Genomic DNA, 24,232 nt, shown 5'->3' with positions numbered 1-24,232 from the left:
CCACCTCAGGAGAGCCTGGCATCTAAGGGGAGCCACATACCAGATCACAGTCAGAACCTCGTCTGCCAGGCAGGCTTTCCTTAGCACATCCTTCCCTTAATGAAACAAAACTGGAAATCAAGTCTTTGCCAGCCACATGCTCTGCACAGAGCATGAGCGTTGGGTTGGCCAAAAAGGGCAGTGAGTGAAGAAAATAGAAAAAGTTTCATGTGGCTCTGTATCAGGCTCTGATTTTCATAGCTGAGATCGCTGCCAGGTCAATGTGACTTTTGGGGGGCCTTCTCTGCTGACAGTTCTTGAGAAGGCACAACTGGTGTTTGCCTTAGTGACTCTCTTGACTGCAAGTGGCACTTATTGTGCTGGTTAAGAGAGCAGATGTTGGAAGGACACCAGTGAGTTCCAACTGTGGCTCTGTCACCCATTCACTCTATGATCTTGAGCAAGTGACTCAACCTGAGTCTTACATCCCTCATCTCTAAAAGGGGATGATGGGGTAATGTGTCTGCTTCCTAAGATTGTTGTGGGACTGGATGAAATGACACATGCAGTGATTGACACAGCACCAACACATGACAAACACTGTTGAATGGGAGCTTGCATTCTGTGGTTAATTTCCCTTTTTGATCCACAGAGTCTTTCCTTATATATATTCAATGGATCTGTTGGATTGTGTTTGTGTATTTTCATTATTTAATTCTAAATGGGCCATCTTATTCCGGATATAGGGGTGGGTGGGTCACTTCCTGTTTACTACATACTGACCATAACCACCTGCAGGGCCATTATCCCCTCCCCCACCCCCCTTGAGTGGCTATTTATCTCCCCAATGGGAGCCCCCATGCCACTACTACCACCACCTTTCCAAACCCTTTGATCTTGGGTAATTATTCAACTTGACCATTACTTTAAGCAGAATCTTATAAATAGCAAAAGTTTATGGCTCCAATCTCCTTATAAGAACCATGTTGGAAAGAATAATGTGTAATCAAATTAGGTTCCAGTAGACAATGAGCTTATTTTTAAAACTACTGAAACTGATGCATCAAAATTCCCATAGAACAAAATAATTGGGATTGTGTCTTAGGTTTTAACATAGCAGAAGCTGAAACAAAGGAGCTGGTATGAAGACCTTAAAAGAAAAAGAGAAATGTCTTCAAGATTTTAAGCTCAGAAGAATATATTTCTATCAAGCGAATGTGATCTAAGATCTGGGTCACTGACCACATTGACTATTGAATCTTGACACAATGGGGAACTCTAAGACAGCATTGTTGCCATTTATGGGGAGACTAAAAGGGATGCCAAAATTTTTAAATAGTCTTAGGAAATACACTGCTGTAATAAATACACCAAAGGCAAAATTAAAATAACTCAATGACTGGGAGAGAAGAAGTAACCCATACCCATCCCAGAAGTGGAAAAATAAGTGACAATCCACAGTTTCTTTTACATTTCTGTTAAACATTTCTTGCAATAAGTGGGTATATAGCTCATACATGACCAGTAGACCAGGAGGAGTCTGCATTTAAAGCACTTTAGTCAATATTCTAGCCATTTCCTTGCGTGCTGAAATGTGTTTTACATATTCAAGTAGAAGCTTCAAAGTTAATCAATCGACTGTGTACCAGTATTGTGAGGTAATTATAATTAGACTTGCAAATACCCCAACTATGCTGCCCTCTGGCCACTCCACCAAGTGACTGTAGTGAGCAAGAGGTAAATGACAAGGGAATCTACTTATATCAAGAGCACATAGGACAACATTATTAGTCAAGGTTCTCCAGAGTACCAATGAGAGATAGAAATAGAGATAGAGATAGAGATAGAGATATATGGCTATAGATAGAGATAAAGATAGAGCTATAGATCCCTCTCAGGCAGGAAGAGATGGTGTTGCAGATGTAGTCCAAGAACAGCAGTCTGCTGGAGAATTCTCTCGTACTTGGGGGAGGCTAATCTTTCGTTCTATCGAAGCCTTCAACTGATTGGATGGGGCCCACCCACATTATGGAGGGAAATCTGCCTTACTTAGAAGTCCACCAACTTAAACGTTAATCTCAACCCAAAACACCATTACAGAAACAGAGAATAATGTTTGATCAAATATCTGGGTATCCTGTGGCTTAGGCAAGTTGAAGCATAAAATTAACCATCACAACAATCTACTTGTAGAGAACAGCCTTGAGTAAGAACACAGGCAGCCCAATTTTCTCCACAGACTTCAGCACTGATGCCAATTTAGACAACTCAGCTCGGGCACCATGATGAATTCATCAAAGAAAGATGCTTTTGTATCTACTAAATTTAGGGTTGTGGCTAAGGAGGGGAGCCAGAGCAAATGTTCCTTTAGTCTGCAGCAGACATGACTGAGTCAGCTTACTCAAAAGCGTACAAATTATTTGACATCTTGGAATGTATTTCATCAACTGCAAAAGAAATGTCAATATATGACCTGTTCTTCATCTATGGGTTTTTGGCAAGATCAATTAGGGCTCATCATACATCTGAGAGAGCATTTTAGAAGGATGTTCAACTACCTATAATGAGAAGGAGGTTGATAATGATCGCATTCAGTTCAACAATTGTGGGCATCAGCTGCCTTTACAGATAGGAGACCCCCAAATAACTTGGAGTGAATTTCTGATGGTGAGAATAGCTTATGTGAAAGCATAGGAACATGGAAACACAGTTTGCAGCAGAAGGTACAGTTTGAGGACTCTACAGAGCAGGGTCTCTAACATGGATGAGGCAAAAATATCCACTAGACACTGGAAGGTAATGGCTCAAATTCTATTAGTGTGTGTATGTGTATGTATATATATATATATATATACATATATATATATATATACATATATATATATATACATATATATATAATTTTTAGTATATATATAATTTTGAAAAAAATTACACTTACAGAAAAGTTGCAGAAATAGTACAGAGAGTTCTCATATACCCTTTACTTATCTTCACCTGATGTTAACATCTTACATAATCATATTTTAGTGATCTAAACCAGGAAATTACACTGATAAAATACCATCAACTATTTTACAGACCTGATCTGAATTTTGCCAGTTTCCCTACTAATATTTTCTTTTCTGGTCTTGGATCCAAGTAAGGATCCCACATTAATTTAGTTGTTACATTTCCTTAGTCTCCTCCAACCTGTAATGGTTCCCAGTCTTTGTTTTTCATCTTTGAAGACTAGTGGTCACATTTTGTAGAGTGTCTCTGAGTTTGAATTTGTCTGATGTCTTCTCATGATTTGTCTGTGGTCATACTTTTTTGGGCAAGAACTTCACAGAAGTGATGTGTCCTTTCCAGTATATCGTATCAAGTGGTACATGATGTCAATGTGTCTTATTACTGTTAATGCTAACTTTGATCCCTTGGTTAAGATGGCACCTACCAGGTCCATTGTAAAGTTACTATTTTTTCTTCAGCAATTAAAAAGTTTATGGTGGAGAGAGATTTTGAGACTATACATACGGCCTGTTCTCATCCCACATTTACCACTAAGTTTATCTTCTACCACTGGCCCCTTCCTGTAATGATATTTGCTGTGGTATCTGCCTAATGGTAATTTTCTAATTTTATTCAAAAATAGGAAAGAAGTTTAGCTTTAGTAATATTTCATTGGATTTACAGTGTTGCCTTCATTGGATCTACAAATCAACATAGATATATAGGGTTTAAAAATAACAAAACTGCTGATCTGCCCAACTTCAAATTTGACATTATCAAGAATGCTATTTAAAATATGAATTTGTATATCCATTATCAATAACCATAAATATCTTCCCAAATACATATTGCATGATGTGTGCTTTTCCAAAGTAATTTTTCAGTCCTGACAGCTATGATAATCAAGTCTTGAAATAAATTGAATTTAGAACCTGGTTTTCAAATACCATATCTATGTGTTAAACTATGATTCACCAAGGAGGGAGACGCAAGAGGGAGGAGATATGGGGATATATGTATATGTATAGCTAATTCACTTTGTTATAAAGCAGAAACTAACACACCATTGTAGAGCAATTATACTCCAATAAAGATGTAAAAAAAAAAACTATGATTCACCAAACTAGTAAAGAATGGTCAAACCCATTGTTATCACTAAATGTTTATCTATAATAATTTTAGAAAAATTTCTCCAAAATTATATTATTAAGAAATTAACAAAATAACATTGTTTTATCTTTAATCCTTTAAAACTCCTATTTTGGGAATAGTTACTGTTCAGGTATAAATTAAATACATAAAATACTTTTTTTTGTAGGCACTGATGCAATTTGTTTTCCTAATAAGGACGTATAAGCAAAAGATTTTGGAGTTCACTCTTTTTGAATAAGTAGAATTTCAAAAATGTTTCCAAAATTTGCCATTTTTTCCTTTGAAAAACAAAACCTATATTATTCATTCTCACTATCATTTACTAAAACAAAGAAGGTTTCAATACCAAAAGGATAGGGAGACATAATCTTAGAATAAAGAAAAGTATTTTTTTATTAATTTTTATTGGAGCGTAGTTGCTTTACAATGTTATGCTAGTTTCTACTGTACAGCAAAGTGAATCATCTAAACATGTACATGTATCCCTTCTTTAAGAACAATAGTGTAAATGGAATACATTTAGCTTTACTTAAAACCTATGTTATTATCTTCTTATCCTACTGTTCACTGGGGAACTTTCTATAATATCTCAATATTATAGGTTGAATTACATCGCCCCCCCAAAAAAAGATAGTTGAAGTCCTGACCCCCAGTACCTCAGAAAGTAAACTTGGAAATATATGATTGCAGATGTAATTAGCTAAATTAAGATGAGGTTGTACTAGATTAAGGTGGGCACCCAAGATGAGGGCTGCAAGAGGAGACAGAGAGGCTCAGGAAACAAAGTTGATCATAAACTCTCAGGTTTTGCAGCCAGGGGGCAGGACATGCCACGCAGGGCACATGGAAAGACACCAGGGTGGTCAGGAGCAAAAGACAGGAGGGATTTCTTGGAAAGAAATCCCAAGATTTCTTTCTTGGGAAAGAAATCCCAAGATTTCTTTCTTGGGATTTCTGGGGGAAAGACAAGGCAGGGCAGGGTAAGCAGTTTAGGGTTGGCAGGTTCTAGTGGGTCTGGGGGGTTCTAAGCTATAGGGGTGGTCCCTAGTTGCCTGGTACCTGGCCCTGGGATGATCCAGGCAGAGGAATCTTGCTTCCTGGGGTTGTACTGGCCAGACAGAGGAGGCAGGGCTCTGGATAGGATACTGTACATATCAAAGTCATACTCCAGGCTGAGTCCTTTGCTATCTCTAAAAACTGGCTAGTCCAGGGAGAGGCAGTCTCTCCCTAGCCTGAAATGTTTCTTAAGGTCAAACATCATAATATAAAATATACATACATGTAAATAATTAATACACATAAATAATTATTATAATATTACTAGAAAATAAATATACATAAATAATACTGTACTGTATCTATATATATATCTACACACACACACACACACACACACATACTACACATCCCTAGGAAACCAGTGCATCCAAATTCAATAATTAGCAATGTTTTGGGGAATCTGGGTTAATACTATGTTGTGGAAATTCCATATTGAGTTTATATTTTTTGACCCTTGGAATACTTCTGAGCAGAGATGTAGCAAGTCAGAAATGAGCTTTAGTAAAATTATTCTGGCAGTGGAGTATAGAATAGATTAGTAAACAAAGTGTCTAGAAGTGGAGAGAATGGCCAGAAGATGATGGCAAGGATTTTCCTAACTGATATCAAGAACCCAGCCATGAAGGGGGTCTCTGAGAAGGAAAACATTGTCCTAAAATTAGAGAGGTTGTGGAGATTTTTTTTTAATTAAAAATATTTTTGTGCTCATAATTGTCAGAATGTTTACCAAATAGGAAAGGAATTTTTAATATTATGCAAAAAGCTTAAAATTGGGTCTGCCTTTAGAATGTAGAATCCCATTCATGAGACTGTCTCCCACAGTGGTCATGGACATGTGCCTCTCAGCCTCTCAGCCCTCTGAATGCCAGGAGCAGAACTGATTGGCAGCCCCAGCTGCAGTGCTCTGAAATCCGCCATTGCTGCGCAGCTGAGGCCACAGTTGCCATGAGTTGCTCCAGCCAATGGCTGAATGCAGCAAAGATACTTAGGAAGGATGCTCCCACAAGGAGATGCAGGACTTCTCTGCTGGGCAACTTTGGCTTGAGTAAGTCCCATTGAACTTCTGGAATTTTCTTAGAACTGCACTTCAGACTAAGACTCTTCCACTCAACCTTCTTCCCTTCCTCTCTCCTCTGCAGGGGTTAGACCTGCATCTTGATGGTGCAGCTCTTCCCACCTCCCCCCAGCTCTCTCCTCATTTTCCCTTAGGCACTTCCCCTAGTAAACCTCCTGCATTTCTAATCCTGTCTTGAGTCTGCATCTCAGAGGATCTGGACTAAAGGAAACAATAAGAAATAAGGCTAAAGATTTACAATGAATATTCATCTCAGTATTATTCAAAAACAGCAAAAAATTAGAAAAGTCCTAAAAATCCAATAATATGGAAATGTTTCAATCATGATACCCCCATAAACTAGAATATTATAGTTATTTTAAATTATGTTTTTAATATTAATGATAAAAGAAAATGGTCATATATAAGTGAAAAAGATGTAAACATATATAATCTTATGGTAATCATATATAAAAATAATCTATGTATGCATAAACAATCCCTAGGAAAAAATATGTCAAAGTGCTAGTGATTATTTCTCTGGGTAGTAGAATTACTGGTTTTCAATTTCCTCTTTACTGTTTTTTAATTTTCTTAATATTTAAAATGTTCTATATAAAATAGGTAAACAACTAGGACCTACTATAGAACAAGGAACTATATTCAATACCTTGTAATAATCTGTAAAGGAAAAAATCTGAAAAAGAACATATGTATTCTGTATGTAGGTATAACTGAATCACTTTGCTGTACACCTAAAACTAACACAATATAGTAAATCAACTCTACTTCAAAACAAAAACAAAGAGTATAATACAGAGAAGAATATACAGCCTTTTAAGTAAAAACAAAAAAATTTCTATAATGATCATGACTACAAATATAATTGGAAAACTACTAAACAACTTAAAAAACAGATTGATCCTTCAGTCTTATTTAAATATATTACATATAAGATATATCTATGATATTTTGGCCTGCATTTTCAGGTGATGTCTCACTTGATTCCTTTTTGCAACTCTTAATTAGTGCTTGTGCAACTCTTCCAGGGAAAGGGAGCTGGCATTTCACTAGAAGAAACTAGTCAGTAGGAGTGTGGTATGATGGTCCCAATATGAAATGACCCACAGAGTTGCACTCACTGCTATGGGAAAACTTTCTAGCTCCCAGGGATTGGAATGAATTACTTTACTCCCGGTGCTCTCAACTGTTATCCTGACCATGCAGCAATTCTCATTTTGAATCACACAGACTGTCTTGAAAGTTCCTTGAGGGCATTCATTCTGTGTCTCTCTCAATACTTAGTGCTCAACTCTAATCATAGCAGGGATCTGACTATAGGTTGGATCATTGAATTGAATCATCTATCACCAAAAAGGCACCCAAATTTTTTTTTTAATCAATGGAATGAAAAAATAGTATATAATTTAAAATAATATTATTTTCATACCATTTCTGTTATTTCATGCCAGAAACTGTATGTGAATAATCTTGTCTCCTCTGACTCCCTTATTTTTTGTTTGTTTTGTTTTGTTTTGCTCTGCTTTCATCATTCTTCAGGCATTTGCAGTTTCTAATTGCACAATGCTGATTTTTCTCTTCTCTGCCTTTACACATGCCTTTTTCTCAGGCTTGAGTGTTATACAACATTCAGCTTCCATTGGATGATGGAGTGCTGCTATGCACGCCCAACTTCATGGCATGGTGAATTAAATGACACCCAGTTGATGACTGGCGGCCTTGATCACATGGTAACTTGGTGGCCATGGCTAAGCATTCAGTTTCTACTAAGGCCCAGTAACAGGCCAAGAGCTGTTCCTCAAAAGCAAAAGCAAAAGAATTATTCACAAAGGATGGCAGGGCTTTGCTCCCAAATCCTAAGGGCTTGTGCTCCAATTCACCCATTGAGGCCTGCCAAGTGCTCCAAACTACATCCCTATCTGCAGCTGACCCTTCAAGCACCATTAGCTCTGCTGGATCATATGGTCCAAGTGGCAGAGCAGATTGAATGGTAGCCTGGACCTGTTGCAGAGCCTTCTTTGGTTCCAGGTCTCACTCAAAACTAGCAGGTTTTTGAGTCACTTGGTACATGGACCAGAATAACACATTCAAATGAGGAATATGTTGTCTCCAAAATCCAAAGACCCCACTAGGCACTGTCTCTTTTTGGTTGTAGCAGATGCAACAACTCAGTCTTCACCTTGGAAGGGATACCTCCACATGGCCCATCTCACTGGTACCCTAGAAATCTCACTGAGATAGAAGACCCCTGAATATGCATTTGCATTTATATCTTACCATCTCATATGTGAATATATTAACAGTAAGTTTAGAGGAGTTGCTACACCTTGTTCACTGGAATCAATCATGATAATGTCACCAATATAATGGACATGGGTAATATCTTGTAGGGGAAGATGATGAAAATCCCTGTGAACTGAATTATGACATAAGGCTGGAGAGTTTATGTACTCCTATGGTAGGACAGTGAAGGTGCACTGCTGGCCTTCCCAACTGAAAGTAAACTGGTTCTGGTGGCCTTTATTGACAGGTATAGAGAAAAAAAACATTTGCCAGATCAATAGTGCAAACCAGACACCAGGGGATGTGTTAATTTGCCCAAGCAATGAAACTACATCTGGTACAACAGCTGCAATCGGCGTCACCACTCGATTAATCTTACAATAATCCACTGTTATTCTCCAAGATGCATCTGTCTCCTGCACAGGCCATATAAGCAAGTTAAATGGGGAAGTGGTGGGAACCACAGCTCCTGCACCTTTCAGGTCCTTGATGGTGGCACTAATCTCTGCAATCCCTCCGAGAATGTGGTATTTCTTTTGTTTTCACTATTTTCCTAGGTGAAGGTTGTTCTAGTGATTTCCACTTGGTTTTTTCCATCATAAAAGCCCTCGGTCCATAGGACAGGGAAACAATGTGGGAATTTTGCAGGTAGCTAAGTCTATTCCAATTATGCATTCCAAAACTGAGGAAATAACCACAGTATGGGTCCGAGGACCCACTGGTTCCACTGTGAGATGGACCTGAGCTAAAAATGTCATTGATCACGTGACCTCCATAAGCCCCTACTCTGACTGGTAGACCCCAGTGATGTTTTGGGTTCCTTGAAATCAGTGTCAGTTCAGTAGTCCCTGAAAGGTTTGTATTATTTCCTTTTCCCCACTGCACAGTCACCATGATAAAAAGTCATAGATCCCTTTGGGGAAGGCTGGGGGAAAGATTAACAATATAAATTTTGACAGTGTACTGGGATCCTTCCTCAAAGGGACCCCGCCTCCCCTTCATTCATAGGGTTCTGGGTCTATAAACTGGCTCAAGTCTGGGAATTGATAAAGGGGCCATGACTCTTTGTTTTTAAGATTCAAGTGATACTTTTGTTCACTTAACCTTGAACTTTTCTGTTTATTCAGGTGAAGTAAGAATTTAGTAGGTTTCCTATCTATTTCACTTCTAGGAATGCCCTGATCAATTAGCCAACACCACAGGTCTGGGTGAGTTAAACTCTTCTGATTGCTGTTTTGACTCCTCTGCCCAATAGGATAACCAGACCCACCTCATTTTTGGCATTTGAGTGCTTCCATTTGGCCCCTAACCTCCTGGGGTCTAGTTACTTCCCATGCATTTAGATTTCCCAATTCAGTGACTGTGATTCGCAGTGCAAGGTCTGGTCTACATAGAAGAGCAATCACAGAGCTCTTCAGGGATACCAGGGCCCCCCTTAAAAATTTATTTCTCACAGTAATTGTGAACTATGTCTCTTCTGGACACTCCCAGGGTGAGTGGGTAGGTCTTAAGTGACAAATCCACTCTAACATGCCAATCTCCCTAAGCCTTTGTGTCTCTTCATCTACATTAAACCAAGGAAGGTCCAGCATTTCTAATTTGCCCACCATGGGCCACATTTTCCATGTCCATGTTTCAGTCAACCAACCAGCCAAGCTCTTAGAGCCCTTTCTAACTCCCTAGAGTTAATGAGCCACAACATTAAGGGCAGAATCTCGGCTTAGTGAGCCCATATCAATAAGTTTGGCCTGATCTAACTTTATGGTCCTTCCACCTACACCTTTAATGTTCATCCCCACCCTTATCCCTCAGATTTGTGTCTGTATAAGTTAGAAAACCCAAGTAGTTCTTTCGCAGTTTAGTGCACCTCCTCATGGGTCATTCTTTGGGCCTCACCCTGAGAGGCGTGCTGGCATTTGAGTCCAGTTAGGGGTCTAGACGCATAGAGTGGTGGGGGTGGATCCTGAGGAGAATCAGCATTGTCTTGAAAAACAACTGCCTCAGGGCTGTTCACTACTGTTTCCCCAGACAAGGTAGCGTTAACTCCCTCAGCCAGAGATGGAGAAGCAGCCCCCACTGGGGGTGTATAAACCTCTTTCATTGGTAAAGAAGACTCATTAGAATTTAGGGGCTCAATGTTCCCACTTTCATCAAGGTCTTTCCACACATCCCCATTCCAACATCCAGGATTCCATTCCTTCACAATCAGTGTCCTCACTTTAACAGGAAACAGTCTACAAGATTGAACCTCACCTCAGGTTGTGTAATTTGCTGGTCACAGGATGAGATTCTGGGTTTGGTTTTCAACAATCTCAGCCCTGCAACTACAGGAGATAAACCTCTCCTTCATGACACACAAAGAAGATTTCAGGTCATTTACATGGCACTTGAGCCGAGCTAAGAATCTGAAGCCCTGAGCTCATCCTTTTCTTTCTTCACTTTGTCCAGTAGCATTGGGAGCAATGAGCCAATCTCATTCTATTTGTTAGTTTGAAAAAAATGTTTAAAAGTATAATGTAAATAATCACCCAGATCCTTGCTTCTTATAAGTGGGTAGTTAGGAGCATCCAAAGTGATGTTGCCAGATCCCTATTGTCAGATCATGCCATGGACCATCATTGCTCTCTTAACGACTGGAAATAGAGTCATTAATATATTTAAGTATAACAACTCTATTTCCAGTAGTTAAGATAGCTGGAGGAATCACACTCCCTAACTTCAAACTATACTACAAAGTTACAGTAATCAAAACAGTATGGTACTGGAACAAAAAACAGACACATAGATCAATGGAGCAGGATAGAAAGCCCAGAAATAAACCTATGCACTTATGGTCAATCAATCTATGACAAAGGAGGCAAGAATATACAATGTAGAAAAGACAGTCTTTTCAATAAGTGGTGCTGGGAAAACTGGACAGCTACATGTAAAAGAATGAAATTAGAACATTCTCTAACACTATATACAAAAATAAACTCAAAGTGGATTGAAGACCTAAATGTAAGACCGGATACTACAAAACTCCTAGAGGAAAACATAGACAGAACACCCTTTGACATAAATTGCAGCAATATTTTTTTGGATCCTTCTAGAGTAATGGATTCAAAAACAAAAATAAACAAATGGAATGTAATTAAACTTAAAAGCTTTTGCACAGCAAAGGAAAACATAAACAAAACAAAAAGACAACCTACAGAATGGGAGAAAATATTTGCAAGTAATGTGACTGACAAGGGATTAATTTCTAAAATATACAAACAGCTCATACAGCTCAATAGCAAAAAAACAAAACAAAACAAAAAACACAACCCAATCAAAAAATGGGCAGAAGGCCTAAATAGACATTTCTCCAAAGAAAACATACAGATGGTCAACAGGCACGTGAAAAAGTGCTCAGCATCACTAATATTAGAGAAATGCAAATCAAAAGTACAATAAGTTATCACTTCACACTGGTCAGAATGGCCATCATCAAAATGTCTACAAATAATAAATGCTGGAGAGGGTTTTGAGGAAAGGGAACCCTCCTGCACTGTTGGTGGGAATGTAAATTGATGCAGCTATTATGGAGAACAGTATGGAGGTCCTTTAAAAAACTAAAAATAGAGTTACCATAGGATCCAGCAATCCCACTCCTGGGCATACATCCAGAGAAAACTCTAACTCATAAACATACATACACCCTTAATGTTCTTTGCCACACTATTTACGATAGCCAAGACACAAAGCAACCTAAATGTCCATCAACAGATGAATAGATAAAGAGGATGATATATATATATATATATATATATATATATATATATATAGTATATATATGATGTGATATTACTCAGCCATAAAAAAGAATGAAATAATGCCATTTGCAGCAACATGGATGGACCCAGAGATTATCATACCAAGCAAAGTAAGTCAGACAGAGAAAGACAAATACCATATGATATCACTTATATGTGAAATCTAAAAAACTGATACAAATGAACTTATTTACAAAACAGAAATAGACTCACAGACATAGAAAGCAAAGTTATAGTTACCAAAGGGGGAGAGAGTAGAGGGATAAATTAAGAGTTTGGAATTAAAATATACACAATATGTAAAATATTACTATATATAAAATATATAACAAACAGGGACCTACTGTATAGCACAGAAACTATACTATAATATACTACAGTATCTTATAATAACCTATAATAGAAAAGAATCTGAAAAAGGATAGATAGATATGTATAACTAAACCACTTTACTGTACCCATGAAACATTGTAAATCAACTATACTCCAATAAAAAATAGAAATCAAAAAATATATATATTTAAATCTAATCAGAGAGTGAATTCCAGAAACTACAGAACCAATTCAGAAAACTCATCCTTACACCTCCATTTCTCTAGAACATCTCTCAATACCAAAACATGTATTAGTCAGTGTTCTTCAGAGAAACAGAACTAATGGAAGGTATAACTCTCTCTCTATCTCTATCTAAAGAGATTTATTATAAGAAATTGGTTCACATGATTATGAGGCTGACAAGTCCCAAGATCTTCAGGGTGAGTCGGCAAGCTGGAGACTCAGGAGAGTCAACGTTTTAGTTCCAGTCTGAAGACTAGCAGGCTTGAGACCTAGGAAGAGCCAATTCATTTCCAAAGTGAAGGCGGGAAAAATTCTCCCTTACTGTGAGAAGGTCAGCTTTTTTTTTTTTTTTTCCACCCAGGCCTTCAACTGATTGGATGAGGCCCACCCACATCAGAGAGGGCAATCTGCTTCACTCAATCTACCAGTTCAAATGTTAATCTCATCCAGATATACCTTTACCTACACACCCAAAATAATATTTGCCCAACTATCTGGGCACCTCCTGGTCCAGTTAAGTTGACACATAAAATTAACCATCCCACTCTCCAATGCTTAACTAATACCTGATTCATTGTGGTGCCAACAAATGTTTGTTTGATTGACCTTACCATACACATCACTGTGTATATGAAAGATTGATTCATTTTGAAATGAGGTTGTAACTGATAATACATCTCACAATATATCATATGTTTTGAAATGTTCACTACATACCAATCAACAGTCATTGCATCCAGACCTAGTTTGTCATGATGTGTTAAGTACAAGATACTGTCTGGGTGTTAGTTTCTATGCAGAAGGCTCAGGGCCTCTTAGTCTTGTTAATGAGTCAAAGAAAAAGTTGAAATATAGATTGGGGAGTTGAGGAAGGCCCTCTAAGAAAGTGACATTTACATCCAGACCTGAAGGATGAATACCAGATAGTCATTGTTCTGTTTTCTTATGATTGTGGGAAATGAGAAAAGAATCAGGGATTTGTCAGCCACAGTCCTGTACAGTGAATGCTCTGTTACCAGCATGCAGTGGGGGTGGCAGATGCAGGGCTGACACAGAGGTGACCTGCTGGGTCCTTCTGCGATAGAGAAAATCAGGTGCATTTCACATTTTCCTTCATACTTTGAAGTATTGTGTGAATTTCCTTCACAAGTATCTATCATGCTTACCTACATAACAATTAAGTCAAAATTAGAAACTGCTGGTGGGACTATATCCATCTAACTCATTTATAGGGCAATTTGGTAACATGTAATTAAAGAGTTATAAAGTACATACCCTTTGCCTTAAGATGATTTTACTTTTAGCATTTTATTGTGGATAAATGTGGGTGTACAAAAACATCTGCCATCACCACACCCACAAAAAGGTGTGAAGTGATAAACGTGTTAATTAACTTGACTGTGGGAATCATTTCACAATGTATACACACGTCAAATCGTCATATTGTACCCCTTGTTATTTGTCAATTATATCTCAATAAAGCTGGGGGAAAAGATGCGACTATTTGTGCAAGGATTGTTGTTTTAGAGAAAAATGAGGAATAATGCAAATATCAACTCTAGGGAGACAGTGGGATCAGTTAAAGACCATCCACTTAAGGAAATCCTCCCCAGCCCTCAGAAAAGATGTGTAGAAAACTAGATAACAACAATTAGCTTGGGAAACAAAACAGATAAAAGCAAAAAGTGGGCTGATAAAAGCAGTGGTAAATGATAAGTCCCTAGCAAACTACAGAGACACTAAGTGCCGCTTTCAGGAGCCCAGTTGCTTCCCCAAGTTACCTCGGCTATTAAATACTTCAAAGGCTATGGCAAATGACAGAGGGAGGCCTGGCCGGTGCTGGAAAATGTACCATTATGTACTGTTACTTTCCAAAATAAGTTGTTTGATCTTGGATTAGGGTAGGGCTTTTATGAAAGAAAAACACAGTCACACTTCAGATGTCAGTCCTAATAATAGAGGGACTCAGAAGTCAATTCCAAGCAAGTTCGGGCATCAGGGGGTTCTTTTGTTTGAGAATGATTCTCTGGGTCCAAGCTGCAGGCAGAAGTTTGTCCTTGGCAGGCTTTGGGGCACTGGGCAGCCAGGCTGTCTTCTGGGTGTTGGCAGCCAACCTGCAATTCTCTCTGTGAAGCCCAAGGGAGAGTAAAGGAGGCAGGAGGTCTGTGGCTGAAATCTGGAGGAGCAAAGGGAGTTCTGGCAGATTGGGGGCGGTGGGAGGGAGGGATATGGTCGGGGAGCTAGGGAGGCAGCACTAAAAGCAAGGTCTGGGAAAACAGAGGACGCACTTGATATAATGGATAATAATTCCTAATATGTTAGAAAAGAGTCTGTGTAACAGAGATTTCGCTAGCACGGACTGTCATTCATGAACTTGTGAAATATTTGTCACCCACTTTATTTGACGCAAGCACAGTTTAGAGGTGTGGCACAGTGTGTGTGTGTGTGTGTGTGTGTGTTTGTGTGTGTGTGTGTGAGAGAGAGAGAGAGAGAGAGAGATTTGGGAGGATGTCATGTAAAATACAAAACCTGCCTTCAGGGACCTTATCCATCATTTAACAAGGAGGACCACATTCTGTGCATGGTCCCTCCATCATGCCTAGAGGGAAAGGTGTCCAACCCATCAGGGACACTGTGAAAAATATAATTTTATATAAAGCACCAGACTACATTTGCATGGCAGTTAGTAGGCAATCGGTAAATGATGCTATTGCTGTTATTATGATAACAATTATTAGTACAGGAAGAGACACACGCAAGCTCTCCTGGCCTCCACTTGTAACCCATTGTGTTGGGCTAAGCTGGCCTCTTCGTGGTTGGATCTGGGAGGCTGGGCACACCAGGTCCATTTCCCTTCTCTGTTAGAGTGTGAGGGCTGCTGTAACAAAGCACCACAGACTGAGTGGCTTAACCACAGAAATGTATTCTCTCAAGGTTCTAGAGGCTCTAAGTCTGAGATCAAGGTACAGGCAGGGCCATGCTCCCTCTGAAGGCTCTAGCCAAGAATCCTTCCTTGCCTCTTTCCAGCTTCTGGTGGTTTCTGGCTGTCCTTGGTGTTCCTCGTCTTGTAGCAGCATCACTTCAGTTTCTCTCTCTGTCTGTGTTTCTGTCTCTGTGTCTCTCCTGATAAGGATACCTTTCATTGGATTTAGGCCCACCCTCATCCCATAAGACCTCATTTTAACTTGACTGCATCCATCTGTTTACAATAATATCATAGTCACAGGTACTGAGAGTTAGGACCTGAACATATATTTTGCAGGGACACAGTTCAACCCTCCACACCCACCTTCTGGTAACAGGACACTGTGGTTTCATCTGGTCTCTGGATTTAGAAGGGCCAACTCTGACCCAGGCCGGAAAGGTGGACACGTGACCCAAGACTGGCCACCCTCTTGGCCATATTGATTAGTGTAGATGTGTGCATTTATGTCCAAACCAGGCAATGAGATCCAATGCCAGCATTTTTTGGAAACTCCTGCAGAGGAAACCTCTCTTTCTGCTGGACTAAGTGGGCAGATATAAACCCAGCTCTGCCTACGGTCACCACACAGACAAGCCTGCCTGGGAATAAGGAAAGCCTATAGGGGCAGCAACAGGGTCCAAGTCCTGATGATGTCATTTGGGACCCTGGATCCTACTGTACCTGAATACAGATACTTCTGATTTTTCCAATCACGTAAGTCAATAAATTTACTTTTCTTTTTTGATTATGACATTTGTAATAGTAAGTTTTTCTTGTACTTGCAATTAAAAGTCCCAAATGATACATTGTATTCATCTTCACATTTATGTTTTTTCTGTTTTCGTGGCAAAGTTTGTTGCATGTCTGTGCCACCATATACTAGAAAAGGCTTGTTCTCTGCTTTCAAACAGCTCACAACCTAGTGTGAAGATGGACAAGGGGCTGTGGACGATATTGGTTGAGAGCCTCAACAGAGAGGACCCAAATGCCTGGGTTCAGTTCCCATCTCACCCATCACCCATCACCACCTGGGTTACCTTGGATAAGTTACTCAGCCTCTCTGTGTCTATGTTTCCTCATCTATAAAATAAGAATAATAATAGTCCTTATATTATGAGATTGCTGCAAGGATTAAGTGAATTAATATATAAAAAGTGCATGGAATAATGCCTGATGCTTTTTAACAGCTATGTAAGGGTTAGTTATTGAGTAGAAAGTATTCTTCCTAAATTCCCATAATGGCCCTATGAAATTAGTACTATTATTTCTACTTTACAAATAAAGAAACTAAAGCTAACTTCGGTGATTCAATAATTATGTGAAATCTAGTTCACACAATGAGGAAGTGACAAAACTGAATCGAGAGTGCAGTGTCTTTGACATTTGGCCACATGGCCAGGCATGGGTCAGAAGTAGATTACAAAACTCTAAACAGCAGCTCTGAGATCTTTTGGATATTGAACAATTCATGATGACAAAGGGCTTTATAGGGTAATGACTTCTGAAAATGGAGTTTCTTAAGTTATCACATTTGTCCATTTTTGTTGGGCCAGGATCTAGCATAGTATCTGACTTGTACTAAATAACCAATAGATGCTTTCTGAGTGAGTAAATGAATGAATGAATAATAGCTTTTATCCATCCCTATGCATTATGTTTTTATCTATATATTATGGATAGACTGGCCTAGAATTAGAGGATGTAAATTGCTAGGACAACTCTTGGGATTCATTCTGATAAGTTTTTATCCATTTATTTTACAGAAATATACAGAGCACCCGCATGTACCAGGCAACATGTTAAATTCTGAATGGACATGAGTGGATAAAACCAACACATCATCAGCACTCGTGGAATTTACACTCTCATGGTGGACACAAGCAATAGAAAAGTAAATAGCAAATACAGACATGATTACAAATAATGACCAGAGACCTACCAAAAGGAATTCAATGATAGAAAGTGATGGCGCATGCATAGGGAATTTAGATATTTGGTCACGAATGGCTCTCTCTGAAGAGGTAACATCTTGAGCTGAGACTGAAGGCTAAGGAGGAGGCATGCCAGAGGCAAAGAGAGGAGGGTTCTAGAATCTAGAGGAAAGCATTTAGTGTGTCCTGAGAATGAAGGGGGTGGAGTGTCCTGGGAGGAAAGAGAGGCACAAATGTGGTTGGAGGGGCTAGAAGGGGGCCAGATCACACAGAGTCTGAGGGAGGAGGGTCCCACACATGGTGGGCACTCGGTAAACACCTGTGGAATGATGAAATGAATGTTGGATGGTCCATGCTGTGGGGTTGGATTTTACTGTTGCTCCTCAAGAAATGAGCTGTTCTCAGTGGCTATGGCCTTCTTAGTCATTACAATTACTTATTAGATTTGGTTTAGTCAAGAGGACAGTAGAGAATGACAGGAAACACCACAAAAAAAGTAAATCCAAGACGTCTCCAAAATTTCAGGGTTGAGACAGATTTCCAAGCTCTTCAGGATAGTCAGCAATGTTCTCCTCAGCCGAGGACTAACTCCATTTGTAAATTTGAAATGCCTGGACTACAACAACTAGTAATGATGAGAAGATGGCCTTTGGGAATTCCACAAAGTCATCAATCATGTTAATTCCAGGTAATAGCCAAGAGCAATGAGAGAAGTCTTTCAGCCTCTGTTCTGGGCCTTGTTTTATCTAGTCCAGAGAGAAGTTACCGAGTAACCATGTGTTAGGGATTACTTGGGCTGAAATCAGCCTCCCAGAGCATCCTTCAGTTCTTGGGTCTGTCTGAGTCAAATACACCCACCTCGTATCCACAAGTCCTCTTGCTCAAACCAAGCACTTATCTTCTCATTTACTGGCTCCTCAGGGCCCATGCAATAAACTGCAAATTCCTTAAAGTGGTACTTAAGACCTTCTAAAATTGGGCTTCAACATCTTTTTACTGTTCTCAAAGTTTCTTGATTTTGCTTGATGTCAAGCATGTTCATTTCTGTAGTGTTCCTGCTGTTTGGCATGACCTTCCACAGACTCTCATCTTTATCTCTCTGACAGATCCTTCGAGGATAAACACAGATGCCAACTCCTCTGTGAAGCTTTCTTTGACTTAACTAGCTTGAACAGATCCTTCCTTCCTTGAAGGCTCTTTGTAAATTAGCATTTCATTTGTAAAGTTTGAAGATGCCTACCATAGGATGCCTTAGATTTTTCTGCCTTATCTCTACTGCTAATGCCTACTCCCTATCTGAGCCTGTCCTCCACACTTCAGAGTGTCATTTTACGTTTATTTCTGAGATTGGGTAATCCCTGTTACTTTTTCTAATAATAACAGTAACAACTATGAACATTTATTAAATGCCAAGTGCTGTTCTAGTCGATTTACATGTATTAACTTATTTAATTCTCATAAAGGCCATAAGATTGTTATTAGCCCATTTTACAGGTTAGAAAACTGAGGCACAGAGAAATTAAGTGTCCAGGACCACACAGCTAAATGCAGGATTCAAGATTCAAGCCAAGTCAGTGAAGTTCCAAAGCCCATCCTCTAAAAGAATATTCATGTCTTTTAAAATTTTTATCCCCCTATCACATCTCAGCCGTATCTTGCACGCATATGTTAGCTAAATGCTTATGGAATGAAGAGGCAGAAAGAAAAATAAAAGATGCAGAAATAAGTAAGAAAAGGCAGAGAGGGACAACCAAAGAGTGGTAAGAAAACTAGCTTTCTAAAGCAAACGCAGTTTCGTAGAAGGAACTCGAGACGGTGCAATCAGATAGATTAAGGAAAGGGACAATGACTTCAATACCTAGATGGATGATGCAGGTAAATGGAAATTAGGGACCTTGGCTGGTGAAGGCCATGGAGTGATGGAAATCATGGTGGATGGACAAGCACTAATAGGTCCCACTGCACATTGCCACGCAGGCAAGGATGGGGCCAAGGGTTGCCAGAGCTTAGGATTTTTCAAGAGAAGATGAAAATCTGGATTTTATGTGAAATTCTTTATTTTTGTAAACTGTTGTCAAGTAGTTCAAATTAAAGGAAAAATAAGCACTCTATGGGTTAAACCTAGGGTGAATATATCAAGATGAAGCCCCAAGCTCAAAGCTCGGGCCAGATTTTAGAGCATCCTGAATGTCTGTGAGAGGACTTTTGTGGCTTATTCAATACTCAACATGCAAAATTATATTTAAACTAGCATGGTTCAATTTTGGGGGTAATAGAACTGTTGCATTGGGGTTAGACTTGTTCATTCTTTTATGGTATACAAACATTGCTTCTTGAATTTCTTTATGGTTTCCTAAAGGAGTTGATTTGCAGGCTTCAAATGAGGACATTTCTGTCATTTCTCAGGCTCAGCCCTGGGCCAGAATAAGATGAGTCATAGCTGGTCCCTCAGTGTGGGGGAGGGATAAATAAGGAGGTTGGGATTAACATATACACATGTATATGTATACAGATATACATATATACCTACTGTATAGCACAGGGAACTCTACTCAGTACTCTGTAATAACCTATATGGGAAAAGAATCTGAAAAAGAAGAGATACATGTATATGTATAACTACACCTGAAACTAACACAACATTGTAAATCAAATATACTCCAATATAAAATAAAAATTAAAAAAAGAAGAAAATCCAGAAATCCAGAAAAAAAAAAAAAAAAAGAAGCAGGGAAGTGACAAAACCAACCAGGTAACCTGATAATGCAAAGGATTAAACATCTAACAGCGCAACTTTGGGAGTATGTGCTGGAAGATTTGGACAATGAGAAAAGTGGGAATAGTTTGGCGAGGCTTCAGGGAGAATGGGTAGAAGTGGGGCCGTGGGGACAATGGACGCCTGAAATTGAACAGAACAAATAATAAAATCAAGGTGATAAGAGCCACTTCTTCCTCTTGCCCTTTCTTCCAATAAATTCCATGCGTATGGCTTGAGTACCTACCGTGGGCTTAGCACTACGCTGGCCACTGGGGACAAAGAACAGAGATGCCCTAAAGATGAGGAGGATGGACCTGGGTTCAAAGCAGCAAAATGCTTAAGACCTAGGCAGACTGGTGTGAATCTTGTCCCTGTCACTAATTAATTGTTTGATCTTAAAGGAATTTCTTAGCAACTCCAAGTCCTAGTCTCCGTATCTGTAAAATGGGGAGAGTAGTTCCATCAATCACATAAGTTTATTGTGAGATTAACAAAGAATATTTGTGTCAACCAGTCAGCACAGTGCCTGCCACATAGTAAGGACTTAATAAACAATAGCAATTACTACATTTACATGTAAATTCTCCAATAGAAGAATATAAAAGATATAGTGTTGACCCAAAGGGGAAAATTATTTTCTATCTCTTCCTTTTATTTGTTTCCTTCATAGCATGCACTACAATTTGAAGTTATGTTCCCAAAGTCTTATTAGTTCTTCTATGCTACCTGTACCCCCAACCCCCCACTGCAAGGGGCAGGAAAGCATCTGCTATATCCACCTTGACCTCCCAATGTTTCCTAGCACCTAAGCATGTGTTAGGTACCTACTAATAATAACATTTTTGAACACTCATATGTGTGGATTCTAATCCATTCTAGTGCATTATCTCATCTAATCCATTGCAGCAATCTAAAGGATTGTTGCTATTATTCTCTCCAATTTAAAAATGAGGTGACTGAGACATACAGAGATCGAGTCACTTGCTCAGGTTCACAAGGCAGGTAAGTGGAACCAGGGTTGAAATGTGTTCTGGCCAGTGCTATAGCCCATGCCCCCATCCAATGCCAATGTAGTATTTGTAGAATAAACGCATTAATGAATGGGCAATGGAAAAAAGGCTCACAGGGGAGGGGACAATTTAATTGGATAGGAGGATGAGAGGAGTCTGCAGGTAAACAAGGGACAAAGAGTACAAATGTGTGCATGCATGAAATGAGATAGTAACTACAGGAAGATGGAGTATAGCAAACAAACAAACAAATAAATAGTGTGTGTGTGTGTTTGATAGAGACAGAGATAGACAGAAAGAGACAGAGAGACAGAGAACAGGTCTTAATGAATTTGGGCATTTTCCTACCAGCAGCGGAGAAAACACTGAAGGGAAAACATGGGGCACAGTTACTTCCCTTTCTATAATCAACTTTCTGGTTGTAATAAGGATGAATCACAAGTTAGAAGACAATTGTGGCTCTGTGAGCAGTTTCAGATATTTCTGAATTTGGAATGTTTAGGTATTAGCAGGAAGAAATATTTCCAATTATAATTTGGAACAGTCCACAAGAATTAATGAGAGCAAGACTCAACCTTATTCAGAAAGGGGTTCCCTAAATGGATTTTTCAGCTTTTCCCGTTTTTGATCCAATATTGGACTGCACAGTTCTGCTAGGTGTTACTTTAATTCTTGGGCTGAAACAGCCACGTAAACACAAACGTGGACAGGCACTAAACCCTTGGGCGGTCTTTAGTTTGGGAATTTAAACACAAGGAATGGTTAGGTTTTGCAGTGGCCATCATTCCAAAACATAAATCACGCCAAATTTGTTTGAATTCCTGTCTTTAGAAGGTTGTGTGTTTTGACAAACCTTGCAGCAAATTTGGTCCAGCTTTTGGATGTGTAATGAAACCTGAAACCAAACGTGCTGGCCTGCCTTGGGGTCCTCTTGAAGGAAAGAGTTCCAAGCAGCCTTACTGTAATGCCTTCCCTAATCTCATCTTGGCAAGAGACGTTACTGTATTGGGCTGCACTGGAAGGTTGGGGTGGACTCTGCAAACATTTCATGCACTTATGGTAAAGGACTAATCAAGACCGCAATTTGGGGGCATTTCTATGCCTGAGTATTCTTAAGAGTGTAAATTGCAGAATTAGCAATACCTTATCCCCTGTTGGCTAGTGACTTAGAGATACCCCAAGCCATGACTGGGGCAGAAAGTTAATTAATCTGCTTATTAAAAAGAAGAAATGTCTCATTTGCATGCATTTACATTTAAGTCTTGCAAGCATCAAGCTTTTTGGTGGTCTTTGCTTTCTTTCCTCAATACCACTGACCTAGCTAGATATTAGTTCAAAACATTTACATTTTCTGCATCTGGGCTTTGTTTAAGGGGTAGATGTCTGGTTATCATTGGTTCCAGCAGAACTTGATTGTCATACAGATCATTTAATATCTATAGACATCCTTTCCCCTCCCATGGGCTGTGCGAATTTTCTCCCAGTTATCACATACCGCAATTGAGAAAAGATTCATGTACTTGACCAGTCTTAGAAAATAAAGACCTTGTCTCCATTAGAGTTGGACATGTTATTTGGGGATGAGCCATTCAATTATTTGTAATTTCCTACTCAACTGAATTTTCCATGGTCATTTTTGTGGGAGTTTTCTCTTTCTTGCTTTTCCTCTCTTACTTGGAGGTCTGCTTTGGCAGGTTTTTTTTTTTTTTTTTCTTTTTCTTTTTCTCTCTCCTAGGGAAAGAAGACCATTGCACCATGGGTGTATCTTAGGCATTCCACATTCCAAATAATCGTTTTTTACCTGAAAATGCTTCAGTGACCTGAATCCTGGCCCCCTTAAACCAGCTTGAATGAAGCTTTGGGAGAAGGAGAGGGAGGGGGCTGGGAAGAGGGGTGATTGGGGAGGGCAAGGGGTTAGGATGGGTTGAAATGCAAAGACTCTAACAAGCTCTTGCTTGGAACAACAGTAAGCAAAATCAAAACTATACAGGAAGATTAGTGCAGAGGGAAATCTGCATGGGAGTGAATCACCAGCTCAGTTACCAGGGACCACGATGCCCCCGTTTCTGTATTTTGTAGTCATCACATTTCTGAACCATTACAACGGTGTGGCTGTCAGGGGTGAGTGGCTCTGGCAGCGGTTAAACCACCTATATGCTAACAAGCTCAGCAAGCAGGTTGTGAAGCGTCCTGGCTAGAGGAAAATAATCCACCCAAACCTTAGACCTCTGTCAGGCTGTGAGGAGAATTATATTTTTGAACTAGTCTACAGTGTGGACAGGAAATGACCTCTCCACAAACTGCTTCTTTAAAAACAAGCAGTGGTGCCTAAAGCTATCCAGCTCCCCTCTCTCTCTCCCTCCCTCCTTCCCTCTCTTCCTCCCTCCCAGCCTCCCTCCCTCTCTGAAGCTCCTGCTCTCTCCCTCCCCTCCCGAGAGCTCTCCCCCCCTCCTCCCTCCCTCCCGCTTGCTCTCCGTCTCTCTCTCTCGCTACCGAGGGCTCCCACAGCAGTTCCCAGCCAGTGTGTTCAGCCTGCCTGCCTGCCTGCCTCTGTGTGTGTGTGCGCGCGCGTGTGCGAGCGTGTGCGTGCGGCTACTTTGTACTGTGAAGAACACAGCCCATGTGCTCTGCATGGACGTTACTGCTACTCTGTTTAGCTTGATTTTCGACAGGC

This window comes from Hyperoodon ampullatus (genome assembly GCF_949752795.1).
Source record: "Hyperoodon ampullatus genome assembly, chromosome: 1".
Classification (NCBI taxonomy): domain Eukaryota; kingdom Metazoa; phylum Chordata; class Mammalia; order Artiodactyla; family Ziphiidae; genus Hyperoodon; species Hyperoodon ampullatus.
The sequence above is the reverse complement of the archived record's forward strand: the minus strand, read 5'-3'. Positions refer to the sequence as shown.